This window comes from Parasteatoda tepidariorum, chromosome X1, assembly GCF_043381705.1.
Source record: "Parasteatoda tepidariorum isolate YZ-2023 chromosome X1, CAS_Ptep_4.0, whole genome shotgun sequence".
NCBI classification, from domain to species: Eukaryota; Metazoa; Arthropoda; class Arachnida; order Araneae; family Theridiidae; genus Parasteatoda; species Parasteatoda tepidariorum.
In genome coordinates, this window is record NC_092214.1 from 57,905,572 (window position 1) to 57,921,281 (window position 15,710).

At 26.2% G+C, this 15,710-nt stretch overlaps 1 protein-coding gene across 2 annotated transcripts in view; it reads right to left on the minus strand.

Moving 5' to 3' along the window:
* The window catches only part of LOC107457482 (toll-like receptor 6), a 150,592-nt gene that overhangs the window by 28,115 nt on the left and 106,767 nt on the right, over positions 1-15,710 (minus strand). The gene's annotated exons all lie outside the window — the stretch shown is intronic.

The following is a 15,710-nucleotide window of genomic DNA, read 5'->3' on the forward strand; positions in this document are numbered from 1 at the left end:
ATCGTCTTCTCTCATTTACTAGCTTAGTTTACCTCTTGTAATACATTATAATGACTTAGAATCTCACTAACTCATTCCAGAATTTTTTTAAAGAAAGAAATACTATCTTCAATTTAATAATTTTAAAATAGTATGTTAAAATATTTAACTAATATAATGCTCTTAGCCAATAAAAAAATTTTAAATTTTCATTGATTTTAATAATTTCCTTCAAAAAGAAGAAAAAAAATATTGATTTTTAATAAAAAATTCTAAGTTTTTTTTAAAAAAAATACTTAAGATATCTGTCTGTTGTATTAGAAAAAACTATTTTCAAAAAGGTAGTATTTAAAACCAGCGCTTTGTTTAGAGTTAAAGGCCCTTAAACTGTAGCTTTCATATTTTCCTTGGTGAAATAGCTTCTAAGATCTCCTTATACAACCACACCTCAAATTACGTAAAGAAAATTAGTGGCATCAAATATAAGTTAAATAGAACGTAGAAACTCTACAAAAGCAAGTACTTGAAGCAATCTTTAAACAGCGATCATTCAAACTCATGTGCTACAGGCATCATTCATAAATATTCCGCAGTCATTAATGCGGAATTCTTTGTTCCCCATCTGAAAAGATGGGACATCTGTTACTTTCAGTTAAATGTCCATAAGGCCGTTCTTCGTTGTCGTCGTATGAAATAACGCTTTTTACCGGATAATGTTCTATTTTCATATCTGTTGAGTGTATGTAATAGTTATTCAATAGTTAGTCAAATATGAATAACTATTCATAACTCATGAATAATTCGTCTATTCAAAATAAAAGACTAATTCTTGAGTTTGCTGGATCAGTTTAAAATAGTTAAAATAAAACTTTCGTCAGTAATGAACGTAAAAAAATTAAACTAGAGATTTTATGTGGATTCTAATAAAAGAGCTATACTTTCTACGAAAACTTTTGTTTTTAGGGATATGTCTGTATCCTTTGAATTTGTTTGAAAGCAATATCATTAAGCTATTAAGAATGTTTAAGTAATTTTAAGAATTTATGTACCATACAAATAGTTCAGGGAAAAGAGGATTTTTTTATTAATTCTGTCTTTTTTAATAATGTCCTTATTTTCGAATTATTAATTATCTTATTTTTGAATAAATTATTAACTCAAATGTTACAAAATATTACCATACAAATAAGAAAAAAATCAACTACGACCGACTTCTCAATATTTTACCGATTCGTAAATTATTATTCTACAAACTGCATGGAGAAAGAAAATTTGAAATTTAGAAAAAAAAGAAAAAACAATTCTGATAAATAAAATCAAAATGTATGGTATTTAAACTATTCATTTGGTAATTTTTCCGTTCATATGGTAACTGTTTGCCGGAAATCCTAATTTTCAAAATTATAGTTTTTACTACCGCTCTTATTTAAAAAAAATACAAAACTGAAAACTAAATTTAACCAAATAAAGCATTTTTATGCTACGTTCTACATTATTATGAAAAAAGTTCCCACTTCTCCCACATTTACTAAGCTATATTACATATTATAAAAAAACATATTTTACTGTTAATTTTACCAAAACTATTACCAAAGCACTTTGATTAAAAATATTCAGGCTTTTGCTTCCCATAGAGTCTGAAACAAGGTAAATTTTACCATATTCTTGAAGTTTTGAAAATACTTTTTTTCTCCGTGTATTCCTACTATATTTTGTAAACCATAACGATTTTCAGCATAAAAAGCTATTATTAGTAGCTTAAAGGCTAACTATCTTAAAAGGACCTAGATACCAAGCCTAATAGGAATATTTTTCTTTAAAAGTTTCTTTTGTTATCCCCCAAATTCATAAAACTACTCCCTCATAAAATTCAAAGCATGAAAAATGTAAATATTTTCAAAACTATCTTAAAAACTTAACTTTTTTGAGTACTTAAGATCAAAAATATTCTTTGTCATTTGTAAAACATTCGTTAACATTATTCGTTGTATGTAATGTGGCAGTTATTATGTCCGCATTAATTGGCTGAGAATTTTACATTGTTCGAGATCTGACCCTCCTGAATGCTGTCTGTAAATTTTGTACGCATGCATTTTGTTTAATTTTTATTTGTATATTTTTTCTGTACCTGGTTTTAGAATAACATACATACAATTCTAAAATTACTCACACCTACCTAGAGATCCAAAAGGCAGTCATTTACTTTATTTCTACTGTATTTGTTTTTCTATATTAATTTGCTTTTTTTTTCTTTATAAATAGTATTATTATCAGAAAATATTTATTAAGTGATTAGTATTATAATTTGAAGGATTTAAAATAATTATAGTCATCCTTCTGATTCTTGTTTCTAAAACAAAGGAAAAGTAAAAATTTTAAGCTACGGGATAGACGCATTGCACACTGTGCTGATTTTTTTTAGCAGCAAAGAGGGTAGGGAAATTTTGTCACTTACTTTATTCGCACGTATGCAGTGAAATATGTAAACGAATGCTTTTAAATGTCTTTCTAAATAAATCACCCAAACAAAATTTTTTGTAACGCGAAAAAGTGAAGGAATTACGGGGCACAAATAAGCATATAAATATTTTTAATTTAAAGTTGATGGAAGTCATTACAACTATACTAACTCATACAACTAAAATTAAGCTATATTTAAACAAAAATGCATAAAAAATAATTAAAACCATCAAAAATATTCATATTGAATACTTAATTATGAATTTACCTAACTAAAAATGCATTATTATATAAAAAATAATTATATATATTTTTAAGAATAAAATAATTATTAATTTACATAATTATATAATAATAGTTATACAATAATAATTATATAATAATGATTATATAATAATAATTATATAATAATAATTATATAATAATAATTCATTGTATAATTTCTTAACTTAAAATATATAATTATACATTAAATAATTGTTGAAGGAAATTACACATACCTTTTATGCTGCCTTTCTCAAGATTGAAGATGTTGACGATTCTTGTTTCTAAAACAAAAGAATTTAACTTACCTAGACTAAAATCTTTCTCCAATAAATTTTGACGACAGACTTACTTACGATTGGAAAGATGACGCTTAGGAAAACGTTGATAATTGGCAAAGAATATAAAATTGAGATAAATCCTTGTAAAATAATAAATAAAAGCAATTTTATTTGAGGAAAAATACGCAAAAAACAACCAAGATAGTTTTGTTGTTTATTATACACTGATTATTCAGAACAAATAATTGATTTCAATACACTTTATTCTCGATTTTTTGTTTCTGGTTTTGGAACAGTTGTAAAAAATAGAACAGTATCTTTAATAGTATAATTTTTATAAATTTCAATATTTTGGCCCCGTTTCTAATTAAAATTTTATGCGAATTAAATCGAGAAATTAAGACAAAATTAAACAGACTTCCTTTCATTGAGAGAAGACATAAATTATTGAAAATGAAAGTTGCTGATGCTTTGCAAAAGGAAACTGAATATATGAAACTGAAAGAAATTTCGGTAACTAAATTTATTTTATCTTAACTTATTTCCGCTGCAATTACACACCGGTATGCTTTTAAAAAAGTTTTCTCATTTTGAATAGTGTATATTCTATACGTGAAACATTTAAAACACACTTTATTGCTCTGTGTCTTTCGGATAGACAAAAAAATTAATTTGTTGACAAAAAATTTATTTTACTACAGAATTTAAATCATTTTTCAGAAAATATTTCGAAAAATAAGCCACATCTAGTGTATGATTTTATATTTTTAAACGAGATATCTTTAAAAAAACTAGATCATAGAACTTCATATAATATAAACTACGTCATTTTCAAAATTCATTTTATTGCTATTTTTTACTTTTTTAATAATGAATCCAAAATTGCATGACATATTTAAGTTGTGCTAAGTTAAAGAAAAGCTATCGAAATAAAATGTCCTATTTATGCTTTTTACAATAAAGCAAAGTGTCAGTGGACTTAGCTAATTTTTCTGAAATGAAGGAAAAATTTCAAATCCAGACACGACGGAGAGTTCTATTTATTTAAACAATACTTGAATGCAATATTCAATGCTTGATTGACATTAATTTTCTAACAGGGTGATTTTGATAACTAAAATCTTGTCAAAGATGTCTAACATTTAACCTTTTTTATTGTAAGGATAACAGTCAAATTTTAATCTAAATATATGTCAGCAGTTTATTCAGAATTGCTTTATAACGCTTTTTTTCCTTTGAAATATTTAATCCTATCAATGTTTTCCGGGCAAATCAATTCCATAAAAATTATAGATTGTGTTGTAAAATATTACTTCAGCGATATACAGAATGTATAATAATGTTGGATTGGTAGAAATGTGTCAGGCTATATAAGAATAGTTGGGTAATGCAAAGTATTTTATGACCACTTAGTTGTAAGCCTCAGGTGTCTCGTGCTGTCGCGTGACGATTATATGTCACTTTATATTGCAATAATAATAATGGTCCGACATCAAACCTTATAATAACTTATTTGTATTTGACGTCAGGCAGTTAAATACTATTTAATGTTCCCTAAAAAAACCTTGCACACACGTCTCAAATATTTATGCAGAATAAGGTGTACAACATTTTTTCTGATAGGGGCAGCAGAAAAAATGGCTTCTGAATCCAACAATGAATTCATTTTTTTATATTAATTAATAATAACTCAATTTTCGCTTAATGCATTGCTGCCGAAACTACAGATTGTCCGTATTATTTCATTTTTATTTTTAAAGTGATAAATATAAGAATGAAATAATATAATTATAAATTTCTCTCTAATTCGTGAATTTATAAACTCAATATTTAATACTCTTTCATCCACCACTAAATGCTAATAAATAAATCTAATATAATGGAAGTTATAGAAAAACAGTGTAAGTCATAGCAATTGCAAAAAGTTAATTTTATGTGCAATTGCATTCCAGTTAGTCTTTTATTACCACTTAGGGAATACTTTCTCAGAAAGCAGGAAAGTTGGCTGATCTGCTTGAGGTAAAAAGAATAATCTAAGTTTTTCTTAAATATTAAATATTTTTCTAATTAAAAAATACCTAAAGGTTCAAAATTTTTCTGTGAAAAAGATTTTATCTTCTTTCTATATATCTACACTTATATCTTTAGTTTTTCGATAAATTGAACTCATTTGTATTAGACAAACGGACCACCCTGAAATATTTTTGATCTAATGATTCTATTTGATCTTCACGTTCTAGGACTCAAACTTAATGGTTCGAGAGGGTGCCTTCTAATTATATTATTAGTTATCTGTAATTATAATTTTTTCATCAATGACAAACAGATTTGAAGTGAAATGATGTATGCTCAATGATTGCAAGAAAGATTACAGATTTGATAACAATGTGGTGTCAGAACCATTATTGCGGTTCTTAATGTTGTTACCATTGCAACAAGCAGAACCATTATTGCAGTTCTTCTTATTACCGTTGCAAAAAGCAAAACCAATATTGCGGTTCTCCTTATTGTTACCGTTGTAACAAGTAGAAGCATTATTGAAGTTCTCCTTGCTATTACCGTTGTAACAGGCGGAACAATTATTGCGATTCTCCTTGTTGTTACCGTTCCAGCAAGCAGAACCTTATTGCGGTTCTCCTTGTTGTTACCGTTGTAACAACATTGTAGACTTAAAAGATAGCATTTCATTGCTAAAGTTGGAAGCATTTGGCTTATTGCACGACACTTCTTTTTATATTCACTATTGAAAAGAACTATCGTTTTCATTTACCGGCTTCTTTTAAAAAAAGTTTAAGAAGGTTAATAGTTTGTTTTTGCAACTAATGATTTTTACTAGCCAAAAAGAAGAATTTCAAATAATTGACGTACCCTTAAGCTTTCCTTTTCCTTTTTAATATATTCTGAAAATTGTTTTTATCCCTTAAATTCAATTAAATCAATTATTTTCGTTAATTTTAACAGTTTTTAACATTTAAACTTTTTTCCACTCAAGAAAATTCTTTAGATTATGATTATAATTATCCCAGAAAACTAGAAAACCCCGTATTTTAAAGTTAAAAAAAATATCAGACTGAACTAATAATCTTTAATGAATGGCCTATACGCAATAATTTATTATTTCTCAGCGTGGAGATGATAAACTAAAAAATACAATTCCACAGTGTAACACATTTTTATCCCAAGCAGATTACTTATTACAAGTTATTAATTTTAGATTGCCTAGCGAGATGAAGCGTAACAACACTTCCTAATAAACGTGGCAAATTTGAGACCTTTGGGAGGGCATTTATTGTTTGACTCTCAATATGATTAGTGGAGTCATAGTGGAAAATAAAAATCATGTATAGTGTTTACAATTCACATTAGTCATAAAACTGCGACACTCTACTGTTATTAGTTTTTAAAAGTGTGACTTGTAATGTTTTAAATCTGACAGTCGGTAAGGACTAAAACAATCATTTAGGTATCTAAACAGTCATTTGTGCTTATAAGTATGCAACAAATGTGCATTTCTGAACCATAAATAGATGCGATTTCGTTTTTTTTTGTCGGTAGAAAAAGATACTATCTCTCCTAACAGCGTCAGAAAACACAAAAACACAATTCCATAGTGTGACACATTTTCATTTCAAAATGATCACTTATTTCAAGTTCACTTTTCTTTTAGATTGCTAACCAATATGAATCAAAACAACATTTCTCAATAAATCTATGAAATTTTGAACCCTTCTTGAGTGTATTGTTTGACACTTTTTATGATTGCTTTCTTATGGAAGGAAAAAATCATGCACAGTGTTCAGAATTCACATCAGTTTAAAGATTGCGACTGGCAACGTTTTAAATCAGACAATCTGTAAATATTGAAGCCATCGTTTAGTCACATAATCAGTCATTTATACCTATGCTCAAAATGTATCTTTCTGCCCCATAAATAGATGCAATTTCGTCAAGGGAAGAAAAAGATACTATCTTCCCTAAATACATCAAAAATACAAAAACACAATTCCACAGTGTAACACATTTTCATTCCAAGCAGATCACTTATTTCAAGTTCACTTTTTTTTAGATTGCCTTCCGATATGAATCGTAATAACATTTCGTAATTAGATAAAAGTAATATCACACTCGTAATAAATACTCGCCTTTGAAAATAGACAGGAAAAGTGACAACGTGAATGAAAGATTCTTTATGCGACACGATGGCTTGCCACTTAGGGGGAGACAGGTGTTGAATGTTCGAGAAAGTCATAAATAAAATCTTCATTTACTCCATCAGAGTCTTATTATTTTGTAAGTATCTGTTGAGGTAATGACAGGTTGTGAGCACGACTTGTCAAACAAGCAGAAAAGAGCCATTCTTGTTTTATTTTTTTCCCCTCTAACAAGACCGCCGTAAGCCGCGTTCTTGTTACAAAACAAGAACGCAGCTTACGGCATTCTTCTCACAAACCAACTGAATTTTTTAAATGATAGAAACGATTTTGTTACGATATAGAACATGTGATGAAACTTTATTAAACAAGAAATAAATCAATGACATTTTAAACAGCCTTGAACCACTTAAAAGAAATTTATTAATTGTGTTACTGTTAAAGCAGTAATTAATTTTCAGGTAATAGACAAATATGACCTAAAAAAAGTTTTAAAAATTTTTTTTCTTTTTTTATAAGATTAAGTATAAAACTTAAAAAAAAAAAGGGATTATTGATATACTGGATACATGATTTGAATATTTCCTATTCAAAGTTTTCTTTAAAAAAAATTAAATAATTTAATATGACTTTTATAAAAATGCTAAAATTTATTGCATTGCCAATTTTTGAAGGAAAAAAAATCACGTAAAAATATTAAGCATAAAATATTTTCAAAAGTGGCTAATTTTGAAGTAAATCATAAAATGCTAACAGAAGAATTAATACATGTAAAACACATTTCTCTGAGAATAACCTCACAATTAATTATTACACAAATTTGGATTTTGGTCTATTGAGTTCTGTAACTCTGAAAAATATCAAATCAACTCTGTAAAAAGTACCGTTGCCTAAAGTGCCGGCCTTTTTTCCATTTCTAATGTTAAATTTTACGGAACAAAGAATCTGATATACCATAATTTTTACTGTAGTACTTTCTATAAAATCGCTGAGTCACTGTAATTACATAAATATTACTGTAAAAATCATAGTATGCAATTTTACGATAAAATTTTATTTTGTGAATGATACACCTAAAGTGCCGGTACTTTTTACCATAAATTGTACCTGAAATTTCTTACTGCGTGTGCAAAATAAATGATTTAATTCGTAAGCAATAAATGTAAATATGGCACTAATACAACTTGCTAAACTAATTAATATTCTGTTTTTTATAATATTAATGTAATTTTATAATATTAATTTAATTTTAAATAATATTAATGTTTAAAAAAACATATATAATTTTCACGGAATTCGCTAAGTCAGCACGTCTTATTTTAGAAAATATAAAGTAAAGTAAAGAAACAGCAAAGTAAAGTAAAGAAAAATATTATGGGTTAGCAAATCCTTTAATTCTTTATTTGAAATTTTTTTAAGCCTAGCAGCGACAATTTACAAATTACATTTACTTAATAAATCCCAAAGTAACTTTTAAGAAACAATGAATTAAAACAAATTTATTCTCACTGTCGAAAATCATGAAAAAGGATTAAAGATTATTTTTAAAAGGAAGAAAATAACAACAGTAACAAAATTAAAATGCATAATTAGGACTTTTATTAAGATAATTTAAAACTAAGCTAGATAATTGTTCTTGATTTATACCATATAAATTTTTCAGATGATTTATGAGTTTCATTTTTTATTTTTAAATTTTCTTACACAAATAAATGGCTTTTCTAAATTAGATAATTTAAAACTAAATACATTATCATTTTTGTTATTTAAAGAATAATGTAGTTGTAGTTTTAAAAAAATATTTCGATTTGATTACTCTTATATCATTACTTTAAAGTATTTAATATATGTAAATAAAAGAAATACAAATACTTGTTTATGCATTTGTTTGATTTTAGTGAATAAACATTTCCGGTGATTTTAACCCTTCAAATTTTTAAGGTTAAATTCTAGAGTTCAAAAAACTTATTACGTATAGTTTGGGAAATTCGGAGAACTATTTATTGTAGTATCTGCAAAGTATTAAAATAATAACGAATAAATGTTTAATACAGTTATGCAGCTTTGCTTAAATTCTCCACTTCAAATTCACGTTTAAAAATACGCTTAACAGTTTTATTTCTATATATGTATTAATCTTGTGTACTTCAAAACTTGGTTTTAAACTAGCAACAACATTCACTTATTTGTATCACATAAAACAGATGATCATGCAATTTTCGAATATTTTAATAGAATTGAACTTTCTGTTTTATCCCGTTATGATATTTTGTAAATGCAATATTATTCTCTAGGCAAAATAAATATTTTAAAAAACTAAACTTTACTTTTAATACTTTAAAATAAATGAATTTAACCACTAAATTTCATTTAGTATTTTTTGTTCAGGAATTACAAAATATCTGTTTCTGTTAAACCGCGAAGAAAAACATATAGTTTAAAAGAAAACTATCTTTAAACTTTTAAAATTAATTCTTAGGAACGAAAACCAGTTTAAAACTTAACAACATATTTTTGAAGTAAAGAACTCCCCATTTCTTTTTAGAATTATTACCATATTATTAACCATACAATTATTAACCATAGGTTCTATATTTTTATGTCGTTTATGAAATTTTTCTGAAAATTAATTTCTTATCTATTATGCACTAAAAAATCGAAATTGTCTTAAATATCTTCATGAGATTACAATCATATAATTACATATTTAGTTAAATTGATATTAATATACATACTGTATATTAATATCAATTTAACTGAATAGTATTCAAGAAAATATTATTGTTCTTCGGAGTAGAAATTTATTTGTGTGAAATTTATTGTGTCTTTTATCAGCATTCCTTTCATTTGGACAAAAATATTTTGTATCTAATTTTTATTAAAACATTTTTCAATTAGAATTTTAAATAGCTTGAATAAATAGAAAAATTAAAAAATATGAAATATTGTAATGTTTTCACGTTTTATCATAGTAAATTTTATCATAACCGCAATATTTGGTGTCCAAATTTCGAAATGATTTTTAAATAAATATTTTTTTAAATAATTTAAAATAAGAAGCTGAAACATAAAATAAACTCCATAAAGTATTTCTGAATTTTATGATGACTAATTAATTATAAATAAATCTATAAATTCTCTTTAAAGCAATTTTTTTAAATTCAAGAGCAATTAGCAATAGTGCGCAATATGTATGAAATATATTATACTATGCATATAAGTGAAAATACTAAGATAATTGCATTTAATGCAGAGGTAATTCAATTTTAAAAAAATTGTGAATAAAAAAGTAGAAAAAGGAAATTTATTAGTGTATAGCTGAAAAGCGCTTAATTCAATATTTCAATTTTAAATTTGAATTCAGCTATTTTTTATTGCCACGATTTATGTTTCGTAAAAGCTTATATTTTGTTTCATTATTTAGTTTTTTTCTTTACATAACTTTTACTACCAAATATACAAGAAGCCTAAAATTTTTAGTTCCTTTTTTAGCATCTAAAAAAAGTTTGTTAATGGGTCTTATTAACAGAAACTATATCAATAAATGATCCCAGGTAGGAAAAGGGCATGACTTATGATTAGCACTTATTTTTACAACGTCCGCTTTAATTCATTTGCACATTTTTTATTTCATTTCTGTAGAGCTCATTTTTCAAAAAACATGTTTTCTGAAAACTGCGTGACAACGCAGCCTTTTGAAATAAATGAGATAATAGAATAGTTGAAAAATCATAAAAGAGCTAATAAATAGAAATATATTAACCATATATAGTAATGATGTTGTCAAAAGAAATTAAAAAGTTTAAATTGCTTGTCAAAGGATTACGTTTAAGAGCGTTATAAATTACTTCTTGTTAAAAGAAATCATCAGTTATAGTTGATTTTAAAATATCCGTTTAAATTCAATTGCAATTTTTTCAGTGCTCAATTTCTTTAAAAAGCATGTATGAATATCAGTGAGATAAATCCTTTGAAAATATATCAAATTATACAATAGTTTAGAAATCATATCAAAAGGATAATAAATATAAAAGAACGGAAAATACTTAGTTATGATATATTCAAAAAATAAAATAATAAAGTCTGAATTGTAATTCCTACTTCAAAAGGTAAAATGCAAAGAAAAGTAGCCCCTGAATGATTTTAGAATCGCCAAAAAGGAATTTTTCTTCACGATGCCATTAAAATTCCATCTATTTCCCATGAATTTCGCGATAACACGTATCTCAACTACCTTTTACTACAGCCATAAACTATATTCCATTTGGTGAAAAAGCTTACAAATGACAAAGTTTAAAAGTTTTCTTTTTATACTTCAATTTAGAAAGCAATAGTCTATTTAAGGATTTTGAATTGAAGTTTGTCGTGGACTTTAACAAAAGTCAGGTGCTATTTAAAATATTCTGTCTTATTTTATAACTGGAGGAAAGAAAAAATGCTGTCAGATATCAAGAGATAACTAAACGTTTTCTTTCTATTTTATCAAAGGGAATAGATATTTTCACTTGCTAAGTTGCAGGGTGTGTTTCCTAAAACGGTTAAGGTTTTTTTTTTACTCTTATGGAAGTCATCTTTTTAGAATATATGAAGAATTTCTCGTTTTTTCCCTTTCAGATCTTTTTATTTTTTGGTGTGTTAAACAGATAAAAATGATATAATGTGAAATTATTTAGACGTGTATCATTGTTAGAATAGAGGCTTAGGATGTATTTTAAATTTATTTGACTTTTCATATTTATTTATTAACTTATTTTTTTTCAGCGTTTAGTTGGTTTAGAAATCGAAAATTCTTGATTCACTGTTAGAAATAGGAATGCATGTTAAACCATACAAAATAAACCAAATGAAACTTTAATATGATACTAATTTGAACCATATTGTACGCCGAGAAAAATAATTCTTATAAAACGTTCGCACTGTGTGGTAATAACATTTCAGGTAAAAAAAACAACAACATGATTTTGGTAGATGAAACCAAAATATACGATATTTAAATCATTAATATGGTAACTTTTACACTCATATGGTAAAAACTTACCAGAAATTCTGATTTTCTAACTTATAATCCTTATTACCACATATTCAGTGAATTTAAAAAAAAAATAATAAGTCTAAAAGTAAATTTAACTGTATAAATGGTTTTTATGTCATACTTCAAGTTATCATGATAAAATTACCAAATTTTTCGACATTTGCCAAATTTTATCACATATTATAAAACCATTTTGTATTTTTAATTTACATGAATCATTTCCGAATCGCTTCAGTAAAAATAACCAAACTTTTTGGTGGTCTTATAAATGCGCAAACTTTATTTACTAATTTAAAAGGAAATCTGGTGTTTAGACGGTTAATTTCTGAATGAAATTAATATCTATACAATATCAACACAATCTTTTATTGTAAAAGATTTTATGATAACAGCAGTAATAATTTTTGTATCTCTATAAATAGTACTATCTGGAAGTTTTTTTAATAATCTTTTAAAATATGGTAACTGTATTGTGAGAAATTATTATTACTAACCTTCACTAAGCTAACCTGAGTTGCTATGAAGTTGGTGATGACTTATGTTTAGAAATCATATTGAGGCAAATTTAGCTTTTTCAAATTGCATAACAAAGCGCCGTTATGACTGATTTCTTAAATAGATCAAAAGTAATTTAATCTATAATATAATAATGATCTATTTAACTCCTTTCAGACAGTGTGCAGTGACAAAAAAATAAATAAATGAACGAAATAACCTGAATAATTGGGATAGTGGATTGTGATCCCTAGTAATCGGATCTTCACATACTAGAATTCAATTTTAATAGTTCAAAAGGGTGACCTCAATTATAATAAATAATTATAGTTCGAAGGACATTTTAGGCTTTTAAAATTGTTAAGCTTTTCTGAAACTATTTCGACAAATTTCTTTCAAATTTCGTATTTTGCCGTCTAAATTTACATTCTTTAAAATGATGTACAATAATTCAAAATTTTCCGTCTATCATTACATAAAATAACAAATAATTATTAAAAATTATCTTTTGTGTAGAATTATCTTTGGATAAACAAATTTTATAATTGTGTGCAAAATTTTTTCATTCGCTTATAAATTTCTTGAGGTAAAGCGAAATACGCAAAAAGTAAAATTAACATTAAGGATTTCAAATTTTGGAGAGCTCTCTAGACCAAATTATTGGGTTCATATTTCCCAGATTGCGTCTACCCCCTATATTTTGGGGATCAGAAATCCGAATCAGTCGAAAAAATTTTATGTTTATTTAGAGATATTGCATTCTTGTGTCTGATTTCGTAACTTCAAATATTGTTTGTTATAATTAGCTTATCTGAGGTCATCCCCTTAAGCTATTATGATTGAGTCCTAGAACATTAAAATCAGATCAATAAATCAAAAGTTATTCAAGTTGGCCCATTTTTTCTGCGTACTGCACAGTGCGCAAAAAAGGAACGGAGAAGAATTTTGATCTAATAATCGGATCTTCACGTTCTAGGACTCAATCTTAAAGGTTTGAGGGGGAGTCCTCAAATATGCTAATTAATTAGTGCAGACGATACTTTATCTAAATACTACTTTCGCTAAATTAATATACCTTTCATCAGACCCCAAAATATAGAGGGTAGCCGCAATCTAAGAAATATGGTCCCAATAGTTTGGTCAGGAGAGTGTTCCAAAATTTGGACCCCTTAATGTTAATTTTACTTTTTGCGTATTTTACTATATCTTTAGAACTGTTTAAGAAAATTGAAAAAAATTTGCACACAATTACTAAATTCGTTTATCCAAAGGTGAAAAAAATTAATAAAATTAAAAATAAAAATACAAATATGCAAAAAATTATTTTTAGTAAATACTTATTATTTTCGATTATTTTATTTAAAAATGGTCGAAAAAAGTTTGAATTGTAAGGTATAAAATTTCTTGCATCATCTTAAAGAATATAATTTTACATGGCAAAATACAAGATTTGAGCAAAATCGCTTGAATAGTTCCTGAGAAATTAAATTTCAAAAAAGTCAGATATTTCAAATTCGATATCGTAGTTACTGTATTTTTGGTGTATTTCCGGTGTAATTTATTGTATTTTCGGTAATCTGTTTCTTTCAAATCAGTGCTTTACATTTACATATCAGACTCATAAAAATTTATTGCTAAAACTACTAAAATATGTTAAAATTTACTGCGTTTTTGAGAACACCAGGAAACTCGGTAATTCTTACTTAAGTGATTTGGTAATGATTTTGGTAAAATTAAAAATAAAATAGGTTTTTATAATGTGTGATTAGTAAGTGTGGTAAAGTTTTATAATGATACCAAATAGCATGGCACAAAAACAAATAATTTTCAGTTTTCAAATTTTCAAAACATGTGTGATAATAAGAGCTATAATTTTGAAAACTAAAATTTCCAGTAAACCCTTACTATATGAACTTAAAATTTATCAAATTAATACACTGTAAAGAATTTGGTGTAAAGTTTCCACCATTTTTGGTGTTGAGGTAAATTAAAACTTTTTGCAGTGCATATAGTTGCATTTTTATTCACTTTTCTTGTTACAGTTCTATTTATTTATTTATTTGTTCATTTAATGACAGCACATATTTTCATGCACACTAGAATCAATTAATGGCTACATTTTAAAATTAAAATTATAAGAGTGATAAGATAAATAAATACAAAATGTGACTACATGCAAATTTTGCATACTATTTATTAAAGTTTCGGATATGCCCAAATTTCCATCTAAAGTGCTCCTTAATTTAATGATTTAATACATTATAATTTTTAAAAAGACAATCATCTACCTTTAAGGCAATGGTTTCGTTTAAAATTAAAAATGAAATATTTTCGAACCAACTTTAGGAATGAAGTAGGTTAGTAGACTAACGTTTTTTTAAAAAATTAATTAATACTATACACATCTTGAAATATGCTTCGATATGTTTTTAAAATTAATTATATAATTTCACATTCTTAGTGTAAAATTAAATTGTTTGAGCAAATTAATTTTCAAAATTTATTTTATTACTCTATCTTTATTCTATTTTTTTTGTTTGAATAACAAGCACGAAGAACTGCATTGGTTAAGATCTCGCTGAAAAAGAAAAAGAGTTTTAAATGGTATTCAACAGATCCTTTCAACACATCACGCATGAGTTACTTGCGGAAACATGCGAATTTCATATTATTTGTTTCAAGTGCGTAAATTCGATAAGTGCCCAAGCGTATCGCCTGGTAATAAAACATGTCTTGATGAAATATGTGATATGCTCCTTTCGAAGGAATGAGCTATAGAACAAAGATTCTTGACCGACTGAAATATATTGTCAATCCGGGAATCTTTTGATATTCGATTTTAATGTTTTCGTTAACGAAGTTTACGTGATCAAGTGTCTTTTAATTCAGATTTTGTTAGATTAATGAGCACTATAAAAATGGCACAAGCTATCTTGATCACTAAAAACATTTTAAATTTTGTGGCGGAGGCATTTACGCAGCTGAATGTTCGAAAACTTGTTTTTGAAACTTTCATTATTCCGAGAAAAGGTTTTTCTAAATGTATAA